Below are 24,409 nucleotides of genomic sequence, written 5' to 3'. Positions count from 1 at the left end.
AGGGACACCCACTGAGAAAGTTACAAGTTTTCTTTAAAAAAACAAATAACAGTGCTGGGGAAGTAGCTCAGTGGTGGAGCACTTGCCCAGTACATGTGAAGCCCTGGGTTCAACCTCCAGCATAAAAAACCAAAAATAAAATTTTAGAAAATGAAAATTACAAATGTTGGTGGGGAGCTAGAGAAATCTAAACACTGAACACTCATATATTGCTGGGAAGACTGCAACATGGCTTGACCACTGTGGGAAACAGTTTGGCTACTCCTTGATAATGCAAACACAGAGTTAACCCACTTAGAACAATTCCACTATACCCAAAAGAAGAAAACACATCTTTAAAGAAAAGCTGTCACATGAATGTTCATAGCAGTAATCTTGGTAGTTCTCTTGCTTTCTTGACTTTCTCCAATCAGGTGGAAATTAGAATATGATTGAGTACTGATATGCCTTTCTTAGTAGTACTGTAACAGAAGATTTTCATGTATGTAATCAGTTGTAACAAGTTTGTATCTGATCAGTCCACGGCCAAGGTGGGTGCACTGGGTTACAGAGCATGAGCCCTGTGCTCTAACCTTGCCATCAGCATCCCCTACACTTATTTGCTGGATCCTCCCTTGTAATCTTCAAATTCTCCCTTTCAAACTAAAATGTCATGATTTTAATCCTGGCTCGCACATGCCTAGCTAGACCCCATATAAGGATATTTTCCTAATAAGACCAATTGAATAATTGCGTGACCAAATTCAATTTAAGTTTTATGTTTGTGCAGCTTATCAAGTGAATTCATGAAACAAAAAAATGTTAAATTGCATGCTCTGGGTTTTGTTGTCATTATTTAAATATAGTCACTGAACTGATGAAGGCCACATGGATTGACCCTTCTGTGTGCCCTTTCAGAAGCTGCAGCCAACTGGTAAATAGCTTCCCCAGCCTCCTGCTAGAGCATCTGCTAATGCTCTGAGATTACCAGGGCCCCTCTGCCTCCACCTCACTTACTCTCCCTCCTCAGGCTGCTCATTAACTCATTAGAAGCTGCTACAATAACAACTAGGGGAGGTTCTGCTGTCTGACTCAAGCTCAGGATTCTCCAAGTACCCTCCTCAGTATCACCCGGATTCTTAGGTAAGTTGGATTGTGCATTCTGGCATTGCAAACAGAGATACTGTGCATTCCCTTTAGCATTGTTCATACATCAGGAGCCAATAAATTGTGTGCATAAGTCTTTGTATAATGTTTGCCTTTGTGCACTGAACCATAAATATCACCAGGGCATCCTGAGTTATATTTTTCTCAGTCCCTATTTTGGGCACTCAATGTTTGGGCACCCAAATGCTAAATCCATGAGTGAAGGAGTGACCAAGTAAATCAGGTTGATGGAGTGTGGCCTGGACATAGTCACTTTCCTTTTGGCAAACAAATTGTCCATGTATAATCAAAGGATTCCCCCTCTATTTAAGCTGACATGGATGGCTAGGTGCCAGTACATGTGTGTAAATGTATGTATGAGTGTGCATACATCAAATGGGTCTCTCTTGTTCCCATGTAACATATTCAGAAACATCAAAGTGGAAGAGTAGAAATTTTCCTGTGACTCTACACACTGTTAAGAAAATATAGCACTAACATGTTGATCAGAGATCCAGAATCTGATGCAAATTAGACCAGTTTTGGTGACCTGCAGGATTTTGACTGAACTCAACACTAAATCTGCAAAACAGCAATCTGGGGCCAGGGCACTGTGACTTTATGTTCTCTCTTGAGGGAGTGTAGATGCTCCCACCTAGAAAGAGCACAGATTCTGTCAGGCTGCCTTCTCAGTCCAGTATATGCAATCAGCCTTGTTCACTCTAAACACCCAGCCCCACAGCAAAGCTCTGCCTTAGATTTACAGTTGTCCCAACACATTGCTGCTGTCCCTCTGGGCCTTACACAATCATTTTTGCTATTTAAGACTCCGCTTCCCAGTTTTCTCTTTTTCCTTCTCAGTCAGTTACCATGTGTCAACTTTAAATTACTGGCTCCTCATTGCTCCCTAGGCAATGTTCCAAGGACTTGACAGGTATTGACTCATTACCCTAAGATAAAACCGGACCCCACTGCCTTTTGCACACATCATGTGCTCGGATTTACTGACTGACCTGTTCATGTCAATTTCATATTGCTTTGATTGATGTGTTGTCACCTGGCTGGATTTTATAATAAGACAGCTGGAAAAGGTGATTTAGCATTTGGATTCCTAGATTGGAATGGAAGACAAACTGTAGGGTCACTGCCCCAAAGTAGGTTACAGTGTTTCAGGAAATTACCTTCAAGAAGTGTTTGACCACGATATGAGAAAATATATGAAGTGCTAAATCTCTTGGTGTACTTTATAAATCTTCCCAGACACTCTGTAAGTATTTTATAAATCCTTGCGGAAGTCAGGGAAAGGAGTTTAGTCAGATGCTCTGTAACCCACACTATCTTCAAACACCCATGGTCCTAACCTTCCAGAGGTCTTGTTACCCAGCAGGAGCAGAGTCAGGCTCACCAGCCTCAAGGTGTTTCTGGGAGCCCAGTTTTCCACAGCACACAGTTTCTCTCTGTGTCACATGCCATTCTGATTTCTGTGCTCCTTAAAAACACCGAAAAGCTGCCTTGACGAAGAATCAAAATTTTATCTTTCTAATAATAGTTATATAGGCTCTTTCTAGACATGTGGAAAGCATTAAAAAGTCAAAAGAAGCAAAAATCAATATACCTATTCCCCTCTTAAAGAAATCCCAAATCAGAACACACCCAACTCTGAGTCACTGTGGGTAAGTCAATTTTGCCTTCTTTTCCTCCTGTTCATGTCCTTTATGGACATTGTCATCACCCTGTTTCATCCCATGCTTGTGATAAGAAAGAAAAGGGTGAGACAAAGAGTGCTCTCTGCACCCAGAAAAGTGGGCACATTACATCCAAAGGACTCAAGAAAAACTTTCCCTCTGTGGGCAGGAGGCTTGACCTCCTCCCTCCAATTCCTTCTGACAGTTCTGAAAGGGAGCCCAAGCTCTGGGACATAAAGGTTTTGGCCTGAATTCAGGCCCAATGTGGAAATGAAAGGACAGAAACCTCTGGATTAACCAGGTTCATCTTTTTCCAGCTGATCTGTGAAGATGTTGTAAAAGATTTTAAACGATAATATCCTTGGGTTCTACTTTCTTGCCCATCAAACCTCCCTTGCTTCCCCTTGGAGACCACATAAACCACAGCTTTATTTTTGTCAAGCTACACTATACAGGTTTTCTCTCCTTTTTTCGTCTCATTAACTTCACTCCCTCTGCCTCCCTCGCTTTTCCAATGATTAAAGTAGTGGGCTTTTTAAAAAGGCCTCCAATTAGCACCTCATCAGCTCCAATTAGAGGAGACAAAAGCAGTGTAAAGATAAATCAATGAGAGGGGCCGGCACAACATCATGTAATCACTTAAGACAAGCATTGAGCATTCTCTTTGCGACCCACACTGGGCCTATTCACCTTTCTTTCTTCCTTTTGGATGCATTTAAGACTGTTTTGCTGGGAAGACAGGCCTCCCAGGAGTCTCATAATTCCTCATTCAGCGGCTACCTGTTTACAGCTCAGAGAGTCCAAGGACCTAAACAATCCTATATTGTGTGCTGGCGCTTCCTTCAAGCCCAGCTCCCTAATGGTGTGATTTCTGGGGCCGGCTGACTAAGTTAAAGGCTGGCTTTATACTGGCCAGTGTTCTCCTTGTACTGTCTTCTAATTACAAGGGAGGGCAACAATGTATTTTTTTCAATGAGAGTTCTTTGGAGCAGTTAATTTGGTGCCTGTACTAAATGCCCCCAAACATTAATTAGGGTGGAAGGAACCCTAATTTCCTCAGCGGCTTTCCCCTCCACTTACTTCCCTCGTTTTCACATAGGCCTGGACGAGTCTCCATAATGAAATTACCTCATTAATGCCTTTATTCTCCACAGTAACTCATTCAAAACCGACCATTTAGCTTTAATTGAATGCTGTCAAAAGGAAAAAGGTGCATTCATGGCTTTGATTAGCAAAAAATTTTCCCCCCTAAGGGGTGGACAGATTTAAATTATGAAGATGGTAAGTAGTGAGTTATAATTGGGGACAAGCAGCACTTCAGGAAAGCTTAAATGCTTTCAAAGCCCAGGCTGGCCAGTCTGCGGACTATTAACTATGTCCAGGGCCTTGTTTTCTGTATTTGAATTGATGGCAACTTAACTATAAAAAATAAAATGGGGTTTAATTTTTGTTTAATACACAGTGGGGTTCTATTTACCCACAGAGCAATAGCTTTTCGATGAGCTAAGTCTTTGTTCCCTTAATAATTTATTATCTGGGCTTTCTAGCACGGGTTTGGAAGGGCACAAAGCATGTTGCTGTTTCTAGGGAAAAATAAAACCTGAAGTACACAGACCGTGCAAGTGGATGACTGACCTAACACTTCTCCAGGGCAGTCCCATAGGTGAGTTCTGAGGCACTATTGTTTTGTAAAGTTACAGTACTTTGTGGACTGAACCCCTAGAAAACACCTTTCTCAGCATTTCTCACTGCTACAACAATCCCAGGAAGTAAGACTTAGATGTCAAGCACTTTTTAAGCAGAGGCCCAGGGGCCTGAGGCAGTTCCTCAAAATCATGGTTAGTTGCCAATGAAGGACCAGAAGTCACTGGAGTATAAATTGGGGGTAAAACACTGTCCAGTACCTTGAAGATAGAGCTGCTTTCTGATAACATCCAGAAAGAAGGTCAAATGCATGTACATTGGCTCAATCTCAGTTTGTGTATAAAGAAGACAGTCAGTACTACGAGTCACTATTATGCCAGTGTCAAGGTCTATATTATATTTACAGACAAAATGATATAGCATATAGGTCATGATATGTCAGTGAATCATAAATGGATGATGCAGGTCTTTCTGGACCCAAAAGTGGTGTAAAGAAGGAAAAATAGAGGGAGGAAGAGCGAAGGGTGGGGGAAAGGGATCTTACTTCTATAAATACTGGCAGAAATGTGTTTATTTATTCATTCATTCCTTTGTAAACATTAGACTAATTTAGGAAACTGCTTACAGTGATGGGAGAGGTAGTACAACAAAATAAAACAATGAGATGAAACACATTGCTGTTCATGCAAAACCAGAAATAACCACAATGCCACTTGGAGGCTTGCTATGGCTTGCACCTAGAAGTCCCCCCAAAGCCTTATAGGTGGGGCTTTTTCAGAAGTGGCTGGATCTAGCGTATGTGATTACAGGAGTTGATTCACGGTGCAATCCTAGGCTCCAGGGTACTAGAATTAAGGGTCCAAGTTCTTCCTACCCTAAGTACCCTGGATAAGATCAAAGGGGAAGAAAGATGCTGTTAAGGTCCTTTGCTAACTGTTTTGCTAACTTCTGCCCACCATGAACTATTTCTCCTCCGAGATGCCCCTCTGCTACATCACCTTGCCTTGGAACCAGCTGGCCATGGGCTGAAATCACCACAAATACTAAATACCTAATACAAAAAACTAAATAAACCTTTCCTCCTTTATATTTGGGTGTTGGGTATTTTGCCTCAGCAATGAGGAAAGTAGCAAAGACAGGCTCAATGGACAGAACGTGACACTTGAGTTTGCAGAGATCTGGTTTCAAAGTCCCACCTCTGCCATGATCATGGTCGCTCACTTTTCTCAGCCTTCGTTTACCCAACTTTGCTAACTGTTTTGCTAACTTCTGCCCACCATGAACTATTTCTCCTCTGAGATGCCTCTCTGCTACATCACCTTGCCTTGGAACCAGCTGGCCATGGGCTGAAATCACCACAAATACTAAATACCTAATACAAAAAACTAAATAAACCTTTCCTCCTTTATATTTGGGTGTTGGGTATTTTGCCTCAGCAATGAGGAAAGTAGCAAAGACAGGCTCAATGGACAGAACGTGACACTTGAGTTTGCAGAGATCTGGTTTCAAAGTCCCACCTCTGCCATGATCATGGTCGCTCACTTTTCTCAGCCTTAGTTTACCCATTTCAGTGGAGATAATAAAACCTGCATATGAGGATCGGATGAGATAACATGTCAACAGCAAGCATATAAACAGTGTCTTGGAGGGTCGAGAGAATAAGGAAAGTGGGTATTAATAATAGCTACTTACTTGAATCAAGCTAAACATCTTCCTATCTTGGAAAAGCCTCAAGTACATTGATTTCTAAAATTTTTCATTAATTCACATATTTATTATTTGTGCTTGCAAGTTATTATTTCAAGTGATAATTATTTCAGAACCATCAGACACCATGTATGCTATTAAAATAGTCTACATTTCTGAGTGAAAGTTGTAATATTTGGGCTATGGACATTGAATACCAGTAGCTCTGACCTTTTAGAAAATACTAGCAATGAAGAAAAAAACACAATTTCCTACATCAAGTCATTGCACCCCCATTAGATAATTTGTATATATTTTAACTTTTTGCATTTTTCCTTTCAATAACAGTCAAAATGTCTCCTTTATATAACATTAGTTGTTTTAGGTAACAATCCATGATGCCAGTGTGAGAACCAAAATTTTTCTGGTTTTGGTTAAAATTCACTGGGCTCAATGTTGAAATAACCACTGTATGTTCTTGATTAAAAATATGTATTTGACTGACTTGAAAACAGAAACACACATTGTTTTGGAAGAGCCTAGAAGCACCGATCTCCTGTAATCTTCCCAGAGAAAGTTTCTTTTGTCATGGCAGCTGAATTTCTCTACTTCAGTCAGCAGAGTGACTCGCTACTTCTGTGTGTGCTGTGTGTGTGTGTGTCTGGAAAAGAATGGAATCCTACCTGTGGTTTGGTTGTAAATCTTTCTGTCTCCATGACTGGTGCTGAATGTGGTTATATACTTCTTTCTAATTTAGAATTTTCTGTTACTATCTCAGTGATATCAATAAATTAATACACCATGGCAATTTAGTCCTAGTATCAGAAATATTATATTGGTCATCTATTCCGTGTAAGATTCCAGACCATTTGAAAGATAGTAGAAAATAGGCATTTTGTCTTGATTCATATCCCTCCCATATATGAAGTCCTAATTTTACCTCCTCCCGTGACTTCATTTAGAAGGAGGGATGCTACAAGTTTAATTAATTGTGGTTCCAGTGTGATAGGGTGGGCCTTACATCAATACGATGGTGGAGTTTGGAATATGAAGAAGGGAATTTCCACATAGACAGACATGCACGGAGGAAAGTGGTGGGCAGCCACACAGGGTGAGGTGGAGGATATATATACAGACACAGCACATGAGAGAATGCCGGCAAACCACAGCCACTAGAAGAGACCCGGAGCAGATTCCATGCTAGTACTTTCCCTAGGGAGCTTGGTCCTCCTCATACCAGAGCTGCGAGATAACAGATTGCTCCTAATTGCAGCGCCCCGTGCTCTCTCTGTCTCATCTCTGTCTTTCTGCCTCTGTTTGCTACTATGGAGCATGAAACCATGACTTTTGCACTACATTCCCAGTCTTTCTTTTCTTTCTCTCTCTCTCTCTCTCTCTCTCTCTCTCTCTCTCTCTCTCTCTCTCTCTCTCTTTTTAATTTTGAGACAAGGTCTCACTAAGTTGCTATGTTGCCCAAGCTAGATTTGAACTTCAGTTTTCCTGCCTCAGTTTAACAGTGTAGGATTGTTTGTCTGCATGCCATGGTTGGCTCAAACTTCTACCTTTAAATTATCTAGATTAATTAACTTTTAGTTTGGCAGCCCTAGAAAATAAATATAAGTGAGTATAGGGGCTGGGGATTTAGCTCAGTGGCATAAGCACCTGCCTTGCAAGCAGGCGGTCTTGAGTTCAATCCCTGGTGCCAACAAAAATGAAAAAGACAGAAAAAAAAAAAAAAAAAAAAAAAGAAAATAAATATAAGTGAGTATAAGTATGCAAATATTTTAAGAATTGATAATTTAACCTCATTATAAGTATTGGACCTCTCTTATATCATTGTGATTATTTGTAATACAATCATTTATCATATGAATCAGGCAATATGATTTTACTGTAACAATATTTTTATTTGTAAATTGCTTTTCTTTCTAAATTTTCCTTCTTTTTTGGGGGGGGGAGCATTCTGGGACTTGAACTCAGGACCCTGTGCTTGCCAGGCAAGTGCTTGTGCCACTGAGCTACCTCCCAAACAATATATATATATATATATATATATATATATATATAGTGCCAGGAATTGAACTCATGACCTCACACTTGTCAGGCAGGCACTGTGCCACTGAGCTATATCTCCAGTCCTCAGTTCCAAAGATTTTCAAGCAGTAAGTTTTGTCATTGCTAGATATTTACTAGAAAAATGATATTTCTTTTTTTCTTTGATTGGTAGAACTTGTTTTAATAGTATATGTTTTCAGTGCTGAAAGGATTTTGGCCCAGATAAGACACTGTAGCTAGTAAAGCCTCAGGCGGAACCAAGGAGCTTTATCTTCCTCACCCCTAGGAATTTGCCTCTGGCTCAAAAAGAATACCAATGGGCTACCTACACATCCCTAATGCCCTCAGGCACCACCCCAAACCTAAGCTACATGTACGCCCCCACTCCATGTGTCCTACGGAGAGATTCCCAGACCCCGGGGAGAATGCCAGACCCCAGGGGGGGGGTCTCTCCCTGCATTCCTGAAATAAAGGTCATTTACATTTCATACTTCTTATCTTTTCAGCCGCGCCACAATTCTATCAAATACATATTAAATAGATTCACTGTGGGAAATTGGTGTGTATATCACATCTTAATCCTTTTTAAATTTGCCTCACCCTCTCATTTCGTGGTCCCTAGATCTTCCCATCTCTATACAGCCTACTTTCTTGTTTCCTGTCATCTTTTATTTTGTTCTTTAAACTATTTATATTCTGAGTTTCTCATATAACGCGAGACCATGTTATACTTAACTTTCTGCGTCTGATTTGTTCCATTTATGGTCTCAAAGCACATCCATTTTCCTACAAGTGATTTAAATTTATCCTTCATGGCTGAGAATTATCCCGTTAGGTACATATACAACATTTTCATTATCCATTTGCCTCTTGATGTGCGTGTAGACTGCTTCCAAGATTGAGCTATAAACATAGTCTTCACATATCAGTGTTACACAGTGTAGGAAAGGCTATTTCTGAGGTGGTCCTTCAATACTCTCTCCACTTCTTCCTTCCTCACTCCTGGCAGTGTACCCCAGCCAAACGTCATATTTCTAGGGAGTTTTATTCTGTGTGTTCTCTGGTGACCACTGGGAGAAGCACATATATCAACAGGACCTGTCAGTACCAACAGAGAGTCATTTTAAACTCTTATTGGTGGGATGAAGATGCCATGTACATTTCAAAAATTAGGATAAATTACTCATTCATAGTGCTGACATATATTGAACATTAGATGAATGAAAATATTATCTAAAATTATTTATTGAACATTTACCATAAATAGGCACTAAACCGTGCTTTACATATATTTTCTAAATTTATCCCAAAAAATCCCATAAAACCAGTCTATTGTTATCATACTACAGAGCAGACTTAAAAGTCCAGGTGATGGTAAACTGGGATTCAGCATAGCGAAACAGTGACTACAGCTCAAGGGCAATGCTCCTCTGTCCAGAAATTTGAGCTTCCTTCTAGTCTTTAGCCAAATCAGAGCTGAAAGCAACATCTGGATTCTTCCTGCAATGCATGCTTTTAATATCTTTTATATACATGATCACCAGAAAGGAGGAGATGAGTATGACCAATATTAAGTACTCCATCTACAAAGAGCCTGAGCTGAATACTTAAATGTATGCTATCTCTTCAATCTTGTCAGCTTTATGAGATGGGTGCTGTTATGCTCCTTTTTGTATAGGCTAAACCTGAGATTCAGAGAGGTTAAAAGATTTACCAAGGCTGCACAGCATGCGAGTAGCAGAGCTAGATTCCAGTGTTGTTTTATCTGGAGTCTACGTCCTTTGCAAGACAATGTGTTGCAGGAGATCAGAAAGAATGAGAATGCTTTCAAGTGACATGGGGACAATGGCCATGAAGTAGGTCCCTGGAGAATGCATGCATGGATTGGGCTATTAGAACTCAGCATAAGAGGACCTGTAAAGGCAGGAGCAGATTCCACAAATAAAACTGATCTCAGTGACGTGAGAGCAGGATTTGTCCCCTCTGATCTTAGAAATAATCCTAATGAGCAAGTAATACAGTGACAGTGTACAAGACCCTAAGATTGCTTAGCCACAAGCCCAAGATGGCCCAGACACCACCAGGATAGCAGTGTGTAGGTTCTTTCTTTGCCCACAGTGAGGTAAACGGGGAGGCTGAAAAGAATGACTTCATGTTTTTAAGGTACGAGGATTCTTCAATGACAAAACCTGGGTGTGAGTAGAAAATCTTCTCTATAAATAAGTGAGAAACAAATATGAAAGAACCTTGTTCAATGACTGGAATGTAGTGGGTGTTTAATAAATATCCATTTCCCTCTACCCTTTCTCTTCTTTTATTTGATGGGGCATTGTAATCAGTATAATAGAAATAGGAAATAAAGTAGTATATCCAACTGTAGTCATAGGACTGCATGAAAGCTGCTTATAGAATTTTGTAAACTCATTACACAGATATAAAGCACACATAGTGTGAGATTACAGAAGCACTGAGACATGAATTCCAAATGAGGCTTTAGAAAACACAGGCCAGACATACCCAGAGCACTTGGACACAACCTCTTCCAACTCTAAATGATCATGTCATCCTGTGGTTCCTTTAAATGCACTTTGCCTTGTACACAACCTATTTGCATTAACAAATGATGCCTTTTAATGGAATGCAAACTCCCAGATGGCAAGAGTTCCTATTCCTATTGTTTTGGGATTTTTTTTTGTTCTGTTTTTGGTCCTTAGTTATCATACTTGGTATCTTGTTCCAAGTATTCTCATTCCTAACTTATCTATACTGTTTAAATCTCTGCCTTTGCCAATAAGACACAAACTCCTCAAGGACAAACATAAACACATGGGTACATTGTTATTACCCATCCTGCTCCAGGGCACTAAACAAATTGACCTCCAACTTAACACCTCTCACTCTGGCAAAATCCTCCTGGATTGTGCTGGCTTGGACCAGTGCCAAGAACTTTCACCCTGTGTGAAGGGTTTCTACAGTATAACTCACTATTGGTCATTTTTATGGGTCAACAAATAATTTTGTATCGAAAGAGAACACATTACTTTGGCATAAAGATTGTTTTGACTTTGAAGCAATTAGCTCTTGGCCTGCTTCTTTTTTGTCTAAAACTAGGGAATGTTTACTTTTGTAAAGATAACATATATTAGAAAGTTATCTCTTTCTCTTAGGATGGAAACAAAACTACTCTGCAACAATGCTTATCATCTGTGTGACACTTATATGTATACTAAAAAAAAAAAGATCCAAAATGACACTTATATGTATAATAGATCTTACTAAATGTCTCTTAATTACATATATTTCTTAGTCACTTTCCTATAACTTATCCACTCCTCTTCAAGTCTCTAAACCTCTCTTCTTTGTCTCACTTCTCAACTCTTTATCACTCTCTGTTAGGATGGTATATAATCTTTAAATCTATTGAGTCCTCCTACATGTATTCACACTGAATGATACACTGAGTTTTTCCTTGTTAATTTGTTTGGTCATTTTAGTTTGCAGAGCATCAGCCACTGAATATAAAAATGTAGAAGATAAAGTTTTGCTTCTCCTATAGTATGAATTATAGTTAAAAGTTGTGTAATTAGTGAGACAAAAAGAAAAAAACAATAAATCATTGCAGTCATGTGACATTTGATGTTCATAAACAATTTAATCATGAAAAGAAATGTCATACAATTAGTGTAGGAGTGATGTTGAACAAGAGCCAGTGATGTAAATCACTTAATTATATTTCACATTCTCAGTCTAAACAACGAATACCATATACATTTACAGGGTATAACTTCCTACTGAATAAATAAAATTGTGAGCTTTAAGGGTACCCATCTCCCCTAATTTCTGACTCAATTGATTCAGATCAAAGTAAAAACTCATTTTGTAAAATATAGAGACACTCTTGGCTTATGTCCTAGAGAGTTCTCACTTACATTCTCTTCATCCTGGCTGCACTGGAAAGAAAACTAAGCATAAACTCCTCTGTCTCCCTCCTTCTGCATTGCATCTGGTCACCTCTAACAAACACACTAATGACCAAGTTATATCGGCATTACATAGTCAAGTAGCTCATTCAGTTTGCTCAAAAGAGTGCAGACATAATCAAGCGTGAGGCTGAATGAACAATTTACATTGAATAGGGCAAATATTTGGATTCAAGTCGAGGTCAGAGCCAACCAATTGAAATATTGATAAAAGAAGCCTGTGGGAACTAAATGTACAGAAAAGAAAGAAAGAAGGGAGAAAAAAGGAGATTTTCAAGGGGCAAGGTAGGGCAATAAGACCATAGGGGGTGATTTGTACTCCACAAGTACCTAGGTGGCTTGACTGGGCTGGTGAGCAAGCCTCAAGACAGCCTGCTCTTCAAGCTGCAGAAAGCTATGTGTTCAAACTGGATACTTGGTTTCTTTTTTATTTAAACTTATTTTAAAGAGATTAAGTGGAAACAAAACAATAAGAACAAAACAGTTAAAAAGATACAGGTTGAAACAAGCTGATAGGAAATTAACAATATTCACTATGTTGTATATTGTTTCTTCAAAATAGGTGCTCAAATTACAAGATACAAGCATGCAAAAACAATTCAAATGATATAGGCAATCACAGTTTCTTTCCCAAAAAATGGGATCAATAGTATAATTATCTTTGCTATCTTGTTTTCTCCTTTTCTGCATCCCATTTCTTTTCTTTTGAGCAGTTTCAGTTCCTTTCACAGTATCTATAGTACATTGTAGACTTTACTTAACCTTTACATGAGGTAGACAATATGATGTTTACACATGTGAGCCTGATTTATTTTATTTATGAGCATGGCCTCTAGTTGCATCCATTTATCTATAAAAGCTTCGAGTTTATCCAATGGAATTCATAATTTACCCAAAAAGTACCATGAAAAATGTTCTAATTGAAAACCCTTGTCCCAGTCACCCAGCTCTGAGAATTACATTAGAGTCTATGTCTATGTAACTAAGGTTATTTTCACTGATATAAAGTCACCCCCAGAACACTGAGGATTCCTGGTAACCTCCTTGCCTCTAGCCCTTGTCATTTACGCACTCATGACCCTGAGCAAATCCAGACGTCTGTCACCCAAAGTAAATGTTTGTCACACAGCCCATTAATGATGCCTGGCTTTACAGACAGGTTAATTCTCCAGCATTCCACTCCACATGTGGGCATTAACAGCCTGTTACCACACTCAGTCACATCCTCTTTCTCCTAAGAGGGTCAGAAACCAGCCCACATTCCTCCTGTGTGCACCTCACAGATCAACAGCAAACTGGAGAAGGCAGCATTCTCCTAGCCAGCAGGTTTCAGAAAAACCATAAGCAATATGGAAAGGGCATGAGACCTTCACCATACGCTTGTCTGGAAGAAACCAGAAACATGACAAGAGAAAGAAACAAGAAAAAGAAAAAGCCTCCAGCCAGTGACCCAGGGAAAACAAGTCCAGGAGAGGTAAATACAGAAGAGATCAAGGGCAGCAAACATGCAAATCAGAGATGGCATCAGCAGACATAAAGAAATACCTTCATGATCTCATAGATGAACTTAAAACTGAAATTCTAATTCAAGTGAAGCAAGATATAAGAAGATTAATAAAAGAAATGCTAAGCACCTCTCAAGAAGACACAGAGGGAAGAATGGAGGCACCCAGAAAAAGGAGAGAAGCCTTTGATGAAGAATATAAACAAAATCTAGAATATATGAAACAGATTCAAAGAGATAACCAAGAAATTAAAAACTCCATTGAAAGCTGGCAAAATTACTTCACAGAAGCTAAAGTTAGACTTTCAAAATTTGAAGATAGATTTGCAATGTGTGATCATGAAAGGAAAGATCTCCTAAAACTAACAAAGAACCAGGAAGTAACAATACAAAGTTTAGAAAACAACAAGAGGATCTATAACTTAAGAATAAAAAATGTGAGTGAAGAAGCAGTATTAAACACAAATGAAATACAAAGGCTATTCACAGAAATAAGTAAGGAAAACTTCCCAAGCATAGGAAAAGGAAATGATATTCAGATGTATGAGGCATACAGAACTCTAGCCAGCTATAACCAAAACAGATCTATACCCAGACATATAATAATCAAGATCCCAGAAATTCATCACAAGAACAGAATATTAAAAGCGGTCAGAGAAAAATAACAGATCATCTGTAAAGGAAAACCCATCAAAATCATGGCAGACTTCTTGACACAAACCATCAAATCAGGAAGAGCTTGGAGTGAAGTAGTCCAAGCCCTGAAAGCAAATAACTTCCAACCCAGATTAATGTACCCTGAAAAACTGTCCTCAAAATTAATGGAGAAAGAAGATATTTCCATAACAAAGAGGAACTGGTGGAGTTCGTGACCACCAAAGCAACCCTACAGAGAACACTGAAGTATATTCTAGAGAGAGAGAAAAAAATCACCAGGATTCCAGGCAGAGAGGCCTCAACGAATGGGGCAGACAGTAGGATGAAGGAGAAAAGTAGACAAATGATGACAGAAAAATAGCATAGCAGAGATGAGGCAGAGAATGTTGGCTATAATCTCTAACACAGATGTCCTTGATACTACCAAAAAGAAACACAGGTAGAGTAGATCAAGAGATAGGGTCCATTGAAATGCTCTGAATAGGAAATATAATCAACTTGAAAGATGGTTAATGAATCAAAAGTCAAAGATGAGAAGATGATGGTCTATGTGACAGGGAACAAGAGAGAAATAGGGGCAGCTCAGCCAGCAGCTGCAGATAGGTTGGAAAGTCATGACATTTTTGTGCAGTGGAGAACTACTCAGCTATAAGGAAGGAAAATCTTGAGGATTTATTAGGTAAAGGAATACAGCTCAAGATCAAGCTCAAGATCAAGCTCAGGGGTAAAAAGGTTCAGAACCAATTAGGTAGACAGCAGGTTGCCCCCTAATTTAAAAACTAAGGAGTTAGTGGGACCCAAAATGTACAAAGTACCCTGAGAAAGTGAAAGGGGAGGAACTGTCTCAAAAAGGAAGGCAGAGGACATTGTTAATAGTGTGTCAGGACTTAAAAGCCACATTATTCTTATTGCTCTGTTTAGTTTGATTTTATTCTGTTCCAGTCTGTATACTCATACTGGATTTGAGGGCACAGACAGCTGTTCCTAAAATAGCAGGATATACTATCATAACTATCCTTAATTTCCTATTAACTTAATCTGAAGCCCTGTATTCTTTCATTGATAGTATCAAGTTTGAGAATAGAGGCAACTACTCTGAAGATGACAAGATTCAATAGGATACCCACTCCAGTTTGATTATTAACTGCTTTTAAATTTCTATAATGTCTCTAATGTTTTGTTTTTATTAGTATTTCTATGTGCTGCTATGTTTAATTATACTATGCCTGATGATATAGACAATTCTGTTGAAAATAACAAGAGACACCATAGTAACTACTGTAGATCACCTAGTAGTGTGGCTTTATATGTCTTTTTCATTTTGTGTTTTTCTAGGAATTTGTTTTATTGTCTTGTTTTGATTTATTTTTCCCTCTAATACAGAAAGGATAGGAATACATGTAGAGACTCATGCATGCGTAGAACTTTTAAACAGTTTATGAGAATTGATTATATAATGCACGATGTAATGAACAGATATTCTGAAAAAAAACAGACACTTAGGTACCAAGTGCTAATTCTGTAGCATCATGATATAAAATCTAGCAATACTATTACTCTCTGTTAAAACAGTGATATTTGTCTGTTTTCTTTTGTTTAATTTCAACATATGTAAAAATATGGACAGCTATTTTGAAGAGAACAAGAGACGTTATGGCAGTCAATTGTTGACTTCCCTATTGTCTGGTGTTGAAGACCTAAAATGCCTTCATCATCCTGTTCTGATCAGTTTAGTACTATTTCGTTCAGTATGAATTCACTGTGTGTGAAGATATGGACAACTATTTGTAAGAAAACAGGAGATCATATGATAGACAAGTGAAGATCTCTGGTTGTCTTGCTTTGAAATCTGGGTTTCTTAAATTGTTTTTTTATGATCCATTTTAATCTGTCTTGTTATGCTTAATTTTACCCTCTTTAAAATTAAAAAAAAAAGAGAGATACAGGACTTCAAAACATTACAAAGTCAGCAACAGTTACAAATTCCTTTTGACATCTTCAAATTAGTTGCCGTTAACTTTGGACATAATAAAAATCTACTGGAAAATATAATAGACACAATAAAAACAAAACAATGAATGCAATAAAGGACTTCAAAACAAGTCAACAGTAAACCAAAAGTTGATACTATAATATAGCTTGCTGTCTTTGAAATATCTACTCCTGCTGTCAGATTTGACATAATCAAACAAAACAAAAAACAATAAAACCCAACCCAACAAAACAGTGGAAATGATGTAGGACTTCCAAAACCAGACCTTAGGGAATCAACAATGGCTGCTACCCTTAGAAGGAGATCTGTCCCAGATGCCACACTTCATGCTGACATCCTCTGAACCTGTTCAGACCACTGGTCATAGACCTGCAATGTTAGTGAAACACCAAAGCACCACAGGCATTCAATGGCATTTCACCTCACCTCGATAGCTATCATTACAGCCTGTGTTTCTCCAGATAAGCTGGTTTCTTACGGCAGGGGATGGGGGGTGAGGATGCTGGTGGGAGGTGGGGATTGGTATTTCTTGTTTTCCAGCCCATGAATCAGAAGGGGCTTGGGTCTGCCTGTTCCAGTCCAGCAGTGGCCTGCACATGGCGCTGGTTCCCAGACTGGTCTTGCTTGCTGGTATGGTTTTTTTGTCTCTATTCCTGGTCCGTGAATGGCACTGACTCAGGAAGAGAGGCTGGGGTCTGTCTGTTCTAGTCCAGAGGCAGCCCACACATGGCACTCCTGTCTGAGATTATTAAGCCTCATATGGAACAAACTAAGAGAAATGATCCTTTGGTCATAGGCTATTTTTTAGAAGTGACAGAAAGTCTGAAATCATGTGATACATTTCCTTCCAAAACCCAGGTAAGAAATGTCAGTGCTCCTGATAATCTATTAATCTAGCTTTTTAAATTAAATTTAGAGTGTTAACCCTATTGGGTGAAGGTGGGCAATGTTTTTTATTTATTTTATTTTATTTTATTTTATTTTATTTTAAAGAAGATATAACAAAACAGAACAAAACAGAATGAAGCAAATCAGAAGAAAACAATGTAAGTGACACAGGATTTCAAAGTAAGACAACAGATCAGCAATGGCTACTATAATGTCTCTTGTTTTCTTCTAAGTAGTTGTCCATATCTTCACATACCATGAATTCATACAAAATAAAATAATATAAAACTCATCAAAGCAGAATAATGAAGGCATTACAGACCTTCAAAAATCAGACAATAGGAAAATCAACAATGACTACCATATTGTCTCTTGTTCTCTTCAAAATAGCTGTTCATACCTTCATGTGTGTTGAAATTAAATAATACAAAACAGACTAAAATCACTGTGAACAAAGAATAAGAGCATTACTGGACTTCACAGCACGACAATAAGAAATCAGCAATGAATACCATATTGTCTCTTTTTCTTCAAAGTAGCTGTTCATATCATCATGTATAATACAATCAATTCTTCTAAACTGTTTAGAAGTTGTAGGCATGTATAAGTCTCTAGATTTACATCTATCCTTTCTGCATTAGAGGAAAAAACAGAACAAATTACTAGAAAAACAAGAAACAAAAAAGACAAATAAATAACAGTAGCAAAGGGTCCCAAAAATGACAATATAGGCTGAAGGCAGTCAATGTTTAGATCAAAGAATTGTAACATCCTGCCATGTTGTGCTCAGAACAAAGCATTCTGTACAGTTGTGTGTGCAGGTATGTGTTTTGTTTTTCCTGTTTGTGGTATAGCTGATATTTAATCCCAAAATCAGAGTCTATTTAACTAGACAGCTCCATACTCAGACATGTCAGACAACTATTGTTCTTGTCTTTGAATGCATAGTTATTTAAGTGCTAGATATAAGCAGTTTACCCCAAACCATAGGCTTCTTATTGAAGAGGTTCAGAGAGGTTGCTCTCTTAGAAGGATGTCAACCCACTAACCACATGTGTTATACTTGGGCTATGAAAAGCCTTAACAAGAGAATGTGGGATGAGTTAGTAAAATTCACATTCTTAAGAAAGCCTGAGTCTGATCTGGAGAAGGAGGTGGCCAGGTGAGGCCCTACACGCAGCCATCACTCCTTGGGAAGGCGGCTATAATTGAAAGGGACAGACCTAATTAACAAATTGGAATGGGCAGAGTGAGTTACTGCAAGGGCCAAAGAGTGTCTCGCAGGAGGAAGAGCAGCAAGGCCTTGAACGGAAAAGGAAAGGAAGAAGGCCAAGCCCTTGGATGGTGGGCTGGGCACCCTAATACACAACACTCCTGGGCAGCATGGCCTTCAGTGCTGCCCCTTGTGAGCTCACTGGATACCCGTGTGCCTCAGAACAAAGATAATAATCACATTTTGCTGATTTCATTTATTTTTTATTTTTAGAAACCTAATTTTATCAATTTTAAGATGCATTTGCTTTCACGACCCATCATTAAATTAACTATTGTTAAAAAAGAAAACCAAGCACTTATCAAGCCATGACAGAGCCTTCATGGTGTCCTTGAAATGTATAAATCTTTCATTCATTCTGAGGAGTGGAGCCATGTTTCCTACCTTATATTACATTTGCTGTAAATACTTTCTGTGAATCTCAGTAAAGACAGGTAACATAACTTTACTTACTTATAGGCTTTATCATTCTTAGATTTTTAAATGATTTGCAAGAAACATACAACTGTGGTTATGCTACCACTGAAAAATATTTGTTCCACTAGTAAATTCACATCCAGCTATTTTAGTTCCATGCCTTTTGTGGACACAATCACTTTCTGTTTCAATATGAACTCTTTAGAGGACTATTTCGGGAAACACTGTAAAGGGCAGTGAAATTCAATTTGAGGAATGGGAGTTTCAGAGACATAAAGGCCTTGATCAGACCACATAGTCTGTAGGTGGTAAAGAGAGACTGTAACATTGATCTGTGTGGCTTACTCCATACTAGCCTCAAGGAATTTACAGTGCCCTGGGGGAAAGCCACAAGTACAGGCAACAAAGGCAGAAAGTTTCTACTGCTGGAGGGAGGTTCCATGGAGAAGGGACGTGTCTCCCAGGGTGAGCAGTGCCTGAATCTGACAAGAAGGGGTGGCAAGGGCAAACAAAATGTGGGTGGGGGAGGCATGGACCTAGCAAAGGTCTAGAAGCAAGAAACAGACAGAAGTAAAAATAATTTACAGTCAAAAGTGGAAATCAAATTGACCCAATTTTCCTTGGTTCCAAAGGCCTTACTAATTTATCCCAAACACCCTAGCTTCTCCCAGGAAGGAGACAAAGACTGTTTAGAAATAAACCCAGAAGTATTTATAGATTATAATATATCAGGGATAGGCTTTAAAATAATTCAGATAAAAACAAATTATGAAGAGATAGATACATCAAGATTGGCAGAGTGGACCTTGTGAAGCTGGCCAATATATACTGTAGGTTTTTGCACCCATCTTCCTGCTTTTGTGTCTGGCAGTGTTCATCATAAAAATTTAAAGAATCCACTGAAAAATTTGTGGCTTTTACCATTTCAGGATAGTTTTTTGTGACTGCACGTATCAGCTTTGTTTGAGATTTTTAAGGGCAGCTTCCCAGACCCCTCCAGCCAGGCCCTTGTCACTGAGGTCCTTTGGGGAAAGCCCAAGAATTTGCTTCCCAGTAAAAGAGTTTTGGCCCAGACAGGACACTGTAGCTGTCCACAGGATTACTGGACTGTCCTTGCCACCAGAGAGTGGGTAAGCCATCCTAACTTCCAGCCCTCACAGGAAGCCAACACTGTGTTTGTACAGACTGACCCAGACACTGAGGCCTCAACAGCTTACACCTGTTATCGCTAGTAAACCTCTCCTCAGTGATATAAGACCACCTCCTTCCTTTCTTATTCACCAGTTTCTCAGACAACCCTGGTCAAGACTGACAGATAAATTTTGTCTTCTATTCCAAGGACTACAACCAGATTAGAGTGACCCATACCTGATATTCTTGGCAACCTCAACCTTGAACAAAGTTGCTAGACTGCCTCAGTTTCACATCACTCAGGCTAAGTAGTGCCCTTCCAGCCTTGGATCTGACCATCTTTTTGTCTACTCATGTCTGCCTTACCACGGCCTCACAGCCACGACTCTCAGGCTGTCATGTTTTGTTATTCAATTTGGTTTCTAATTTCTTATTCTTTTTACAGCAGGACTCTCAACAGTATTTCCTAAAGTCTCCAACATCATGCATACTAGAGACAAGCCTTACCTACCTACCCTTTTAACTTTTACCCTTTCAGATGGGGGAGTAATCACCTCTCATAACTTCACTCCTAACATTTATTTTTCAGAATTCTGCCTTACCATGGAAATGATTCTACCTCAACATGGTCCTGATATAATGACATATCTAAATCAAAAGCACCTTTCCTTTTACCTCACCTGGGTCCTTAAATATGACAGTGCCATGCCTCCTCATAACATCTTGTCTCTTTGTTTTTCCAGTCTAACATACGTGCATTCACCAGTGAAGTTGTCCTGGCTAAAACACCTGGCACCAGCTTCTACCTGGGCATCAACTGTCATCCCGTCGACTCCCCTACACCCCAGTATAGCACCCCCTTCCAGCAGGAAGCAGTAAAGAAAGAAATCTTCACCCCTTTTCATAATAATAATCATAAGACAGGATATGAAAGAGTTTTGGCCCAGACAGGACACTGTAGCCAGTAAAGCCTCAGGTGGAACCAAGGAGCTCCATCTTCCCCACCCCTAGGGATTTACCTCTGGCGCCAAATGAATACCAATGGGCTACCTGTGCATCCCTAGTGCCCCCTCAGGCTCCACCCCCAACCTAAGCTACATGTATGCCTCCACTCCACGTGTTCCACGGAGAGATTGCTGACCCTAGTGGGAGATGCCACACCCCAGGGGCTCAGGGGTGTCTCTCCCCGCATTCTCAAAATAAAGGTCATTTATATTTCATACTTCTTATCTTTTCAGCTGCCACTGGTCCCCCACAGTTCTATCACCCAGGTACATGTAGTTCTGATATTTGATAGTTTGAGAACCACTCTTGCCTTCTTATACTTTATGAGTTTTCCAGTACCATGTGAGTAGTAATTCTTTGTTTGCATTCATGTGTTTCTGAAGTTTCTAGTGGGGTTCCCTAGTGTCAAGACTTGGGGAATAAGTTAATAAAGGTATAAGGACAGTGATTTTTTAAAAATATTTATCACCTTTTCCTTGCCTGAGTTCTTCTTTTCCCAAATTGGACCATACTAACGATAAACATCTTTTAGTCTTTCTTCTATTGTTGACAGAGAAGTTGTAATGGTTGATTGTGCCAACTTGAGTAAGAGAAGCTCAATTAAATTGGCTCAGTAATCCTAAATCCTAAGGTGTGCAAGAGCTACACCAAGGTGGCTTGTCACCTGCATGGTACAAAGGACAAAGGCAGAAAGATGGATCTGCTTTCTGTTCCTTAAGAAGAACTCCAGTCTTCACTTTCACCTTGGACATCGTTTCTTAGCTTCCAGCCCAGACTCTTTAGCTTCCAGTGAAGACTCTTCAGCTTTCCATCACAGACTTACTGATCTCCTGATATGGACTCACTGGTACACTCCATCCAGACCTTCAAATGAAACCTTCTGATTCCAGTGTACAGATAGCCTGGCGCACTTTTCCACATCTGACTTTGTGGGTGGCCACTGTAAGCCAAACATAAATTCATATACATTTGTGTATCATGTATTTTGTCTGTTTCTCTAGTAAACACTGACTGATACAGATTTTGGTACCAGAGTGACTCTAGAAAAACACAGTTGTAAAGATGAAATTCTCTAATGTCTTTAGGGGCTCCTGGAGTCAGCTTTCTAATTTGATGAGACATAGAGACAGCATCATCTCTCCTAATCCTGCAGGGGAAGGTTGATAATCATTGATGTAAACTGTTTAAGCTACTAAGATAAGTAGGTCCACTGGGTTATACTAATTCACCACTTGTGAGATGTAAGGAATTTAGTGACTCCATTTATGAAAGTTTTGAATATCTTTGCCAGGATGGGAAATAAAATGATGCTGGATGATTGGTTTTAGTATCTCTGGACAAAGTAGTGAAGGAAAATAATGAGCCCAAAACATCCATAGAAAATCTAGAGTCTTCTGCCTGTGTGAATAAATTAACAAAGGCAAATAAGGAGCTCAAAGATTCAAATTCCCAGCTCCAGACACATGGGAAATTCAAAGGCTTTGGGAGGATAGGAAAATGGTGCAGTGGAGAGGGCCACCGACACAGCTTCTCCAGGGCAAAGTGCCAAGAGTCTGGAAAATGACAGCCCAGGGAAGAACCAAAATGAGTGGAAGGCACATGAGAACCATGAGAGAACTGACAGAGGAGAAAAGAAAATAGGATTCATTGCTACAAAAATACTAAGAGCCAGCTACACCCAGAACACACCTCAGAGGAACAAATATTTCCTAGGAAAGCCTAAATGCCAGTGACAAAGCTACTTAACATAAGAAAAATATAAGTAACAGCACAGAAAATGAATTAAAATTTAAAAATTAGAAACTTACAAGACATAGAAGCAAAATGCAATCTAAGACTTCCAACCCACCCAGGACAAATCCTCAAAGGGCCAACACAACAGAGGAAATCAGAAGTCACCCACCTGAAATTTCTGGAATGACAGCAACAGAAGAGAAACAAAAACAAATTTATAATCAAGGCTAGAGAGGAAATCAGAAGATAAATAATCACTCAGGTAAAAAAAGAGATGATGACCATAATGAAGGACTTGTTAAGAAAATCTAGAATACACATAGATTTTAAAAAGTAAAGAAGCACAGGAAAATTATGGAAATCACGAATGCCCAACATAGGAAAGAAATGGAATCCATAAAACAGATTCAACCAAATACCAGGATATCAAAAATTCCATTTTAAGTTTGATAAATCAAAGTGATACGTGAAAATAATATCAGACCTAGAGGACAAGGTTGTGGTCAGCAAACATGAAAAAAAATCTTTAAAAACAGAATCTTGTTTACTTTTCTCATTGCTGTGACAAAATACCCAACACCCAAATTTAAGGAAGGAAAGGTTTATTTAGCTCACATTTTTGGAGGTTTCAGGCTGTCATCAGCTGATTTTAAGCAGAGTGGCATGGAACAGGGCAACAGTTCAAGGCAGCAAAAGACAGCAAAAGCAGAAAGAGCAAAAAATGTGGGGAGCAAGTCTTTTTTTCTCCTTTATATTGTATGCAGTATACCCACCCTTGAGTGGGTGTAGCACTCACACCATCTCCCTGCTCTCCTCTTGCAAGACTCAGGATGTTTACAGAGTGAGGCCCCCTGCTGAGTAATTTAGTTAAACTTCTAAACTTTTCAAATTGACACAATGTATCAACCATTACAAATAGCAAGGGATTTTGAAAAAACATTCAACTGCTGCAAGGTGATGCAAAGAACAACATAAATTGACTGGAGTCAATGAAAAAAAGCACACAAATGACATAAAAACCTATTCAGATTCTGGTAAGATGGCAGAACAATAAGCAGTAAAATAAAAAGCTTCTCAGGGAAACAGCCCAGATGCTGGAAAATAATCTGGAGACCAGAAGGAAAGAAATGGATCCCCTCAACCCAGGAAGAAACTAAAGTGAAAAAAAAGAAAGAAAGAAATGAAAATAAAAGAAAAGCTTAAACACAAGGCGGTAGCCAGATGCACTTTCACCAGAGCAGGTCCCACTGTATGCAAAGTGCCACTGGAATCTGGAGTTGCATGGTAACAGTGAGGTTGGGGTTGGCAAGCCCATTGGCCTTGGCAGGAAGATTCAGTCACAGAGGGGAGCTGTGGACCAGAGAACTGCATCAGCTCAAGGTGACTCAATTCTCCAGCAGGAGCGGGCAATTGGCCAGGTGCCATTTTGGAGTCGGGTATTATAAGCCAGGAACCAGAACTGTAGCTGGCTTCATTCAGCTGACACTTCCTGTATTGGCTATAGTTACTCTGATTATGTCAGATGCTGCATGCTTCAGAGTAATTATAACCAATACAGGAAGTGCCAGGGACCCCACTACCCACTTATCTGGAAGAAACTAGGAACATGACAAGAGGAAGAAATAAAAGGCA

The sequence above is a fragment of the Cavia porcellus genome, unplaced genomic scaffold (assembly GCF_034190915.1).
Source record: "Cavia porcellus strain 051 isolate PalLab524CR breed Dunkin Hartley unplaced genomic scaffold, mCavPor4.1 scaffold_20, whole genome shotgun sequence".
Classification (NCBI taxonomy): domain Eukaryota; kingdom Metazoa; phylum Chordata; class Mammalia; order Rodentia; family Caviidae; genus Cavia; species Cavia porcellus.
This window is presented reverse-complemented; position numbering follows the sequence as displayed.